Consider the following 10,326-nt stretch of genomic DNA (forward strand, 5'->3'; position numbering starts at 1 on the left):
AAATCAGCAATGATATTTCCATACACTAAATACTATATAAGATGATAATAATTGATGAAAATAGTGAAGTATAAGTTTTTAGATTTAGTGCCTGAAAAAAATAGCATAACAGTTATACAAAAATAAGATGTATATTCAAATTGCTTCTATGCACATAAAATATCCCAAAGTTAAAACTAATATTTAGAAATTTCACTCTAATTTATCTCTAGGAATGTTAAGTTTTTCTTTTTGTAATAATGCATAATTTGTTGTAGTAAAGGAGTTATTTCTTTGATAAGACAAATCATGTAGTATTTTAGAACAGTATTAATTGGCTAGTCCAGCTCTTTCTGAAGCATAGCTGTACTTCCACAGAATTCTTGCTGTTGGGGTGTTCTGCATGTCATTCATGCTCTAAAGATTCATGAGTAGTCCGAGGCTATTCAATGTTCATTTAGCTATCATAAGTAAATCCCAAAAAATTGACTCTAGAGAGGGACTGAGGCCTGGACCTGACTGGTGTTGGCATGGACATATAGAGAATGCAAACTCTCTCTTAGAAATAAGGAGTAAAATTGGTGCAGAGGAACCATTGGTGCAAAGAGGATCCACGATTCCCTCTCAAGGTAGCTGAGTTCCATTGCTGCATAATCCTTTCTACTTCCTCCTGTTCTGAGGTAGGTTGCTCAGACTTCCTAATGACCTGTATGAACTGCCTTTTTGCCTTATCCTATTAAATAGAATCCATTCAGTTCTTTGAAAAGAGATGTCAAGTTATGGGTCTTTTGTGGCTTTGAATCTCTGTCATATGGTGTAAATTCTACATGTGCAGAGCCTGGGCATGCCGTCTGTGTGAGTGCTCCTGTGGGCCAGTCTTGTTTATTTTCAAAGCACTGCAGGCCTTCATGTGTCTTCCATCTCTCCTGGTTCTTCCAGGCTTTCTGCTTCCTCTTCAGCATAGCTCCCTGAGCTCTGAGATGAGGGCTTGAGGAAACATTCCATTTGGAGTTAAGTCCCATGAAATCTCCTGCTCTGTTAGATTTTTCAATGGTGGGCCTTTCTTTCTGTTACCATAGACTGCAGAAGAAAACTTCTCTGATGGTGGCTGAGAAAAGCATTGATCTATGGGTATAGGAGAATGTTGTTAGGAATCATTTTTTTTTTTACTATGCATCTCTATCAGAACAGTTCTATTTTGTTTGCCCTGAGGCCCCATGGTCTGTGTAGTCTCATGTTATTGGCCACCTAGGCAGTGTCAAGCATGAGTTTCGTCTCAAGAAGTGGGCCTTAAATCCAATCAGAGAGCAGTTGGTTATTCCCCATGGTTTGTGCCCCTACTGTACCAGCATATCATGCAAACAGATCATCATTGTAGGTCATACAGATGATTTTATTTTACAGATTCAACACTGTAGAGAGTCACTTTTTACTGATCTTGCATTTTGGGGTATTAAGAGCTTTTGCCACCAATGCATCTCAACTACTCTCCTTCCTGTGATAAGTCTTCACTTTCTGTATCAATGACATTGCTTTCAGTGTTGGATGTTCTGAGTCCTGGCCTTACATTCTCGTTTACTGAAACAACAGGCTATGTACCTAGTACATTTACAGCCTAGACATTGTATGCACAGCTGACTTGGTATGTTAGCTGGTGAGAATCATATAAGCTGACATAGCCTGTACTTATTTATTTTCCAGCAGCAGATGAAGAGAAGTGCATAATAATATTAACATGGACTAAGATCAATCAAATATGCCCATTTGCAATTCAGTAATTAGGTGTCATTTCAAGCAGAGACTCTTTTCTTAATATATTATTGTATTTTGAGACAAATTTGAAATAGTATGTCATATTTTTACAACACACCTCAATGGAATCTGTAAATAATATCTAGTTGAATGTAATATTTTTTCATGAAAAAATTTTCATGCTATTGCCTCACAAATTTTAATCAACAAAATTAAGATTTATTTAGAACAGGTGAATCTATTCTATGTAGTTTTGAGGTTTCAAAGTTTGAGATCTGTGATCACAAGTTTCCATTTATCTGTGACATTTTAAGTTTAATAGGAACAAGACAATTTGAAGACTTAATGTGTAATATTGAGGAATATGAATCCAAATGCATTTTGCCAAAGAGTTTTTTGACATCATTAGAGTTTTAAACCCATGTCACCTAACCCTAAAAGGAACTACTTAAGAGCTAGTCTATTTTTACCTAGTAATTGGTGTGCGCAGGAGATTGATAGCACCTGTATTTCTGTAGTGTTGGTTTTCTTACAAAGTTCTGTGGCAGCCACATCTTTTCTTACTCAGCAAAGCCCTCCATGTCCTTTATTTCAATAACCTTCCTTGGTAGGGATACTAGGTCTCATCATGGTTAAGTCTGCGCTATGTACTAAGCTAAACATGTGGTATCCTTGGTCATCTTGGCTGCCTGTTCTCCAGGACTTCTCAGGCATCATCGGGAGCTACATATGCTTTTCCAGGGCTGGATCTCAAACCAGGTGAAGCCACAGAGAATATTATGATTAGGGGTTATTTATAAAGTACCTAGAGGCTGAGAATGTTGATACGGATTGTCTCCTCCACTGTCCTTGTCAATCTGTTATAAACATTGTCATAGCAATAAGACTTACCTATGTAAAAATACTTTGTAAAGGAGATTACTCAGATCATAAGAAGAGAAATATTATTTCATATATTAAGGAACTTTCACAGGTCAGGCAAAAAAAAACCATAGATTTTTACCTAATAGCTTACTGTAAAATAATTTTCAAATATAAAAGTGTTTGATAATGAATAATGCATTTAATAATAAACCAAGCTACTAATAAATTAGAAAAACAAAACAAAACAATAAATTGTAATTACGTACTTCTGGCAGGTATGGATGTTTTCCCTAGGTCTGCGCAAGAATGGGCCCTTCAATATTTAGACATGGATGAAGGAGTACTTGGGAGTCGAACCCCTTCAGAGCTGAACTGTCTGCTACTGATAAATTGAAGGATGGGGCAAAGTTCTGTAGAGGACTTAAAGTAAGAACCTAAATCTAAGGAAAAGAAGGAAACAGGGGGAAGAACATGCACACTGCTAGCTTGCCTTTTAAGATGCTGATATTCTTGAATGTGTATCATGATCTTTCTTGTGTGCATTCTGTAGTGTATCTGAAGCTTGGGTCAAATATTTCTTCAGGCTAGAATCACATTCTTATGATCCTTAGCTCTGTGTTCTGTCTGTACACTTTCCAATGATGTTTTTATGGCACTGAAAAAAGTAAAGCCTTTTGAGATAAGCCACAGGACAGATAAGGATTTCAAATGAAACAAAATCCTTGCTCCAGTAGAGTGTTTGTATAGAAGCTTAAGTCACTTGTTATGATGCACTTAAACACATCTCAGAATCACAAAAAATGCCACGTTGGGTAAATGTAAGGGATATTGCTTTGCATCAAGTCACTGTCTAGCCTAAATTGGTTGACTGACTTTCTGCAGAATTTCCTAGTATAATTTGGTTTTGAATAGTAGCAGTTGCACTATTAAGGAATTTCGCTTCCAAGTGGGCATTTGCATGCTGTAGCTTAGGCACTTTATGATTCTTTCTGTCAGAAGCAAACCTACGCAAGTGGATTGGAGAAGAAATCCCCCACACAAACTTCAAAGTCTTGGCTTTTTATTTTCTTACCATCTCCTCCCCCAGCCAACGTAGAATACGTGAACAGTTGTATGAGGGGACTTCAAATGCCTCCATTGCACTGTAATCCATGAGAGCTTCTATGAGTCCTGTCACAGAACCATAGTGCATCTGACGCATGCAGATGGAAAGATTTCATAGATTTAATGGGAGAAAGGTAGTGGCTATGTGTATACAAGAGGAGGTTTGCAGGGAACCGAGGGGAGCCACATTTATCTGCGAAGAAAATACGCATATGCCTAAGTCAGTTTGTGCTTGAAGTCTAATTTGATTTGGTATTTCATATTTAATCTACTTATGTTTAAAATTAAAAAAAATGACTGGTTCCATTTCAGAAACATATTTAGCGGGAGAAATTCTCTCTCTCTCTCTCTCATGTATCTTTGATGTACTTTAGTGTCGAAGTATGTGTAGTTGTGAGGTTTATGGTAATTTCTAGTTAGCCTCTTGATAAGATCTCCGCCCCCCCCCCCCCAGTGACAGCTTTTAACAGTATTTCTGAAAATCTAAGCATTAGACAAAAAGTGTAATCATCTGTGTTTGACAAGTACAGAGGTATCAAGGGATGAGTGAGGTTGTACTTTAAATACCCCATGGTATATTAGAAAGAATATTGTTTATGATCTTATTTATTCAAACTGTGGTAAAAATATAAATCAAGAGAAATAAGAAGAAACTTGGGAAAGATGATTTCTCCTCTGTATAAAATATTGTGATCATTGAGAGCATCAGTATAGTAAAGTAACACATTGCTAGATACAAGTTGAAAATCTCAATAGAAGTATTAATTGGCAATCATAATGATGACTATTATACTTAATTTTTTAATTAATCTTATTCATATACATTTATCTTTTCATGCCTAAATATACTTAAAATATTGTTTAAAATATATAACCTTTGCTTTCTGAAAGTAAATTCTTAACATCTTTTCATTAAAGAAATTTTCCTTTTTTGTGAAGGAATTTCTGCTTTTAGAGAATTATTTTATATAAACTAATAAGTTCTAGCCTTCTTTCTGACATACTGTAATGTCTGTCTCTATATCCTAGCAGCTTGTATGAAAGTTTTATGTCATGAACATTTATTAAGTACGTTTTTAGTTATATGATTTTTCTGAGTTTACTGGAAATCCATGTGGAATGACTGATTTTACTTAGATTTAAACTGTCATTTAACATGAATCTTCCATCCTTATTCACACCTTTCCTGTCCTTCTAGGCTTCAGAGTATCTTTGTTCATCACACTTGTACTGGTGATTTATTTGTTCATAGAATTTAAAATATGAATTACTACTAGGATGGATGATATTTGGTCCAATATTTAGGGATTTCCAAATTAAATCTTTTCAAAGTAATTTTTTGAGACACCTACTATAAAATCCATTAAGAGCAAACTCATCATAAAATAGAAAAAAATATTATGTCTATTTAGTTTTGCAGTTTGGGAGTTACTCTATTTTTTCTTTCTTTTTTTAAAGACAATTTATTTATTTATTTATTTATTTATTTATTTATTTATTTATTTTTATTTATTTGCTTTTATGGATGCCTGTGTGAGAGTGCCAGGTGCCTTGTAATTGGAGTTACAGTTTTGAGCTGCCATGGGTGTGCTGGGAATTGAACCCAGGCCCTCCGGAAGGGCAGCCAATGCTCTGAAACTTTATTACTCCCTATTTAAGGAATAGCAAGTAATGTATTTATGAGGGAAGTTGAGGTTCAAGACAAAGGAAAAACAGTAACCAAACTGGGTAATTGCTACTCCAAGTACATCTGTGAATACAAGCAGACAAAGTGGCATTGCAGATGTGACCTCCTAGGGCAGAGGGGGAAGAGATGTGCCCTCGCCTTAATGAGAATGTTTTGCTATTCTTGTAGAGTTAGCCATGATTTGGGGATTAACAGACATATATCTAACTACTAGAGAGCCAGAAAGCCATGAGGCAAAAAGATGGTAGTTATATTCAATAATGAAATTATCTGGGTAAAGGTTGAGTGCTTGTAAGGATCCAAATGGCATAAATAAGACAGACAGGTTAACAGAAGAGAATGTCATAATCTTCAGCAATAAGGAAATAGAGAATAATACTTGGTCTTGCTTATTCTCTCTTATAGAAGGCTGAAGTTAAATAATTAATCACAACTAGTTTCAATACCATCTTATAGAATGAATTTGCTTAAATCACACCAACTGTATTCGCACTCACACACACACACACACACATACACACAGAGTGAGAGATTTAAAATTGTCTAATCGAAGCAGATAATTCTCACTGCTTTGCAAAGCCTGTCTCCCTACTTAGCAGCTTTTGCTCTTGACCTGGTCACAGGAAGCTCAAAGTATATACACTTTAATGATTTTAATGATGTATTGTGTCAGGCCTGAGCTGCAAGAGGAGTTGAGTGCTTTTGGCTTGATAAAGATGGGAGAGTATACCTAGACATGCCATGATCAGAGTTGCACTGGAGGATAAGTTTGCACTAGTTAGTCACTTGAACTTATGTAATCCCAACTAATTTATTAGAAAATGAGTTTGAAAGACATTAACACTGTCGAATTTAAGTGCAGCAGTGAACCAAAATAGATATGTAAAACGGGAATGGAAAAAATGTGTCCTTAGTAAAAGTGTTCCATTGAAAGAGAGGAATCAGAGCTTTCCCGGATGTGTTTGGCATGGGTGACTGACTTGAGAGCAACACCAAGAACAAGTGTAGATTAGGAGCTTTGCTCCCTTAAGCCTTTGACCTTACAATTGCATACAATCTATACATTGAAGCACTGAACTCAGAGCTGATGTAGTTCCCTCCATATTCCCTGCTACAAAGAAATTCACAAATTTTAAGCCAGGTAGATTAATTTATGCCATCTATTTGATGCCTGTGGGTAGACTTGGATAGACACTTCATCTTTTAAATCTTAGCCTTGTAACATGTAGTGAATGTAATGTGGTTAATATCTGCACTCAAATACATGTTTTTTACTTGTAGACATTGTTGTCTCTAATATGCTGTCTAAGCCTTTACAATTGCTTGTTTATCCTCATGCAAAGAACATACAATATGAAAACTTAACTAAACACTAAGTGAAGGCTCTTACAAGTGATTTTGTCTTGACTATCTTAGGTAGGTTGCTAGTCTATTTTTATTAACATTTAAAATATTCATGCGCATGCATATGCAAATTTCCATGACTCTCCTACTTCTCAACCATCACTTCTGTCTCTTTCCATGAGTCTCCTTTGTTCTTCTAGACAGTTTCACTTCTACTCTCATGTCACATATTCACAGAGAAGTTGTATATGTAAATTCTAGGAATGACAAATCAAGGAAAATATACAATATTTGTATTACCAAGTCTGATTCATTTACTTAATGTGATGAACTCATTCAACCTATTCTCTTTAAAAATAACACATCTTCCTTCTTCATATGTGAAAAATGTATGTTATGTATGTATGCCACATTTCAACTACAGCTTTAAGCTACTCACGCCCACCTCCAATTAGAGGAGTGAAATAAGTAAGGACAATTTTAGTTCTTCCTATTTTCCCCTTTGTATTCAAAGGAAACTGCTTTTAAAGTCCTCTTGGAAGGCTGGAGTACCTTGATGGGTTAAAGGCAAATTGGTTGATTTGTTTCACAAGTGGCAAGATAAGATGCTTAGATATCTTCATACTTGAGACCTAGACTTACAATACACTTAATACTGTCTCTGGGCTAAATTCAAAATGGCAAGAGGAAAGGCTAAGAGGAAAAAGGGAAGGCAGGACAATGGGGGTATTTCATAGCTATATACTGTTCATAGATCAGATTGCTCCTTTTAAGTAAGAAGGATTGCATAGGCCTGAGGAAGTATGGAGTTATAGGAAGAGAATCCATGCATATTTAAACATGGGGACACTGTCTTACAAGGAAGCACATGGATTAATTAAATAGAAGGTTTTCTCAGTATGGGTTTTCATTTATTTTCAGAAAGTACTCCATACCTCAGCTAATCATGTTCTCAATACCATCTTACTTAACTTTTTGCACTGACATGAATTTCTAGGCATTGTAATAGCAGGTCTTGAATTAAATAACAGTCTGACCTATGCTTCACAAGTGTCTGTTAATTTGTTTGTCTTGAGATTAAGATATAATTACATAATTTTTATTTGCTTTCCTCCCACCAAACTCTTATATATACCCCCATTATTCTTTCCATTGATTATTATAGCTGCATATATGTATATACAGATACAGTCATTAATATAACTTACAGTCTATAATGTTAATTGTATGCATATTTTCAGTCTTGACTATGTGGTATTGGATATCAACTGGTGTGTTCTTCCTTGGAGAGACAATATTTCCCACTCTTGGGATTTTCTTTTATTTGCCTGCATGTCTTTGTGTATGTTTGAGGTTTCCTAATGTCCACTTTATCCTGATGTCTGGAGCTCTACATAAAAAACTGTTACCAACATGATTGCCTTACATGAGCTTAAAAGGAACAACACCTTGATTACTTTTCATCTATCAAAAGTATCATCCTAGCCAAATTTGTAAATCTCTGAAGTGTAAAGTCCTTAGGAGTTCAAGAACAGCCTGGTTACAAAGTAAGATCCTGCTTCAGACAAAACAACAATAAAATAAGCAGAGCAGAATAACAAAGCCAAAACCCCACAAGAAAATACAACTTTAAGATTGCTACTTGAGAATGCCCAAATTCCATTTGTAGAAAATAGCCATACACAAATAAAGTTATATTGAAAATCATAATTATTTAATATTTATAGTTCTCTGAGAAAAATTTACATTATTGATAATCATTGAATGTTGAAGCGATTACATTTAGTTCACTTTCCTTGTCCCTGAGATCTAGTGTATGCGTAAAGAAATGAAGGCTAATTCAGTATATTACTAGGATTCTCAGAAATTGTCTTAGCTGCTAATTTAATATAGGTAACAATTTTATAGAATGAGTTGTACTATTAACATTTGAAGCATTCATATTTCCTCCAATATTAATTTACGTTGAATTTACCTGACATATCCTTCAATTCTATGATATTCCATACTTATTTATTGTAAGAAATACTTAACATAAGTCATTCTCTTCCAAAACATTTGACTAAATTTTATAATCATTACTTTCTATATGTAGGTATTAAAATCATTTTGAATACAAATGATTTTTTCAGATGTGTGCTTGCTTTTTCTGTGCCTGTAAGATTGATTTTACTTGTCTTATTATATGGGTACTTACTTGTTTTTTTTTTTTTTTTAAAGATAGATACAAAATGGGTATTGAGGCTTATGCCTATTAGAAGCTTGTAGAGTGGCCATGAGTTCTAGGCTATCCTTTGTCAAACAATAAGACTGTCTATTAGAAAACAAACACAACAGAAGACCTTAACAACAAATGAAAAAACAAAAGGAAGTGTGGTTTTTAAAATGAGCAGTTCAAACTGTTCAAACACCATTTAATATGTGAACTTCACATTGTATATTTTACATTTTAGCACAAAATCCAATGAGAATTATTGATTCGTTTACTTAAAACATAAATCTCCTAATACACTGGGGTAAGTGCAATTTTTCTAGGGCTAACTTTTGAAAAATAAAGATTATTTCTTGGAACATTCTGCACTGCTTAATCATTTTGGAAGAATTTACAGCTATGCCATGGGCCACCCACAATAGCTGTGTTTTTGTGTGTGCTAAAGGCAGCATCCATCTGCCTTCAGAGAAAGATGAAGTTTATTTAAGGAGTCTACAGGTTCATTGTCTTCATTTGTATAACCATTGCCAGACTCAAATAAATTTGTGTTACCCTTGAGTCTTTTCTTTGTTTCCTCCAACGGTGTCCATTGCTAAGGGAAAACTAAGACCAGTGCATCAGAGTTCTGATTTCATGGATTAAATGGGAAGTCAGTTCAATCACTTTTCTTGTGTATTGTTGTTCTTTTAATACCACAAACATTTGAAATAATTATATGAGAACAGAAAAGTTTATACTTTTTATAGGTTTTGGACACTCCATCCGTGAACAGATGGTTCCTTTCCTTCAGCTCTGACATGAGGCAGTACACAGCAGTATAAGTGAGGGGTTCAGACAAACTGCTCACGAACTACATGGTGAAGTTGGGACTGAAAGACACACTGGGAAGGTTGTGTGTCCCTGGAGCAGATGCCAGTGACCATTCGCACTCACCTCCGAAAGTTGCCTCAGTCTCTCAACAGCACAATCCTGGGAAATGCCATTCTGCACCTTTGAAGTATTTTGAAGATCTAAAGTTGGAATTCTGCTTCTGGCCTGCAAAGGCTCATGTTTATCTCACAACATAATAAGAAACCCAGGTCCCTGCAAGGGTCTCCGAAGTCTAAGTTTCATCATTGTACAGAACTTCAAGTTTAAAATCTTAGGGACTCAAGATAAGCTCAGCTGTGAGTGCCATGGCTCAGCACAAGCTGGACAGGGGCTTGATTAAACCAGGACAGCAGTCCTCTCTCAGCACCTAACAATCTGAATTTGAAGAAATGAATCTCAATCTCTAGGAGGTTTGCTACCCTATGGGACTTTCTGTCCATACAAGTCTGTGAAAGCAAACCGAGCTTGTGATGTATGGGGTAGACTTGTAGTTTCTTTCAGTTCTTTCAGAGAA

The sequence above is a fragment of the Apodemus sylvaticus genome, chromosome 4, assembly GCF_947179515.1.
Source record: "Apodemus sylvaticus chromosome 4, mApoSyl1.1, whole genome shotgun sequence".
Lineage (NCBI taxonomy): Eukaryota > Metazoa > Chordata > Mammalia > Rodentia > Muridae > Apodemus > Apodemus sylvaticus.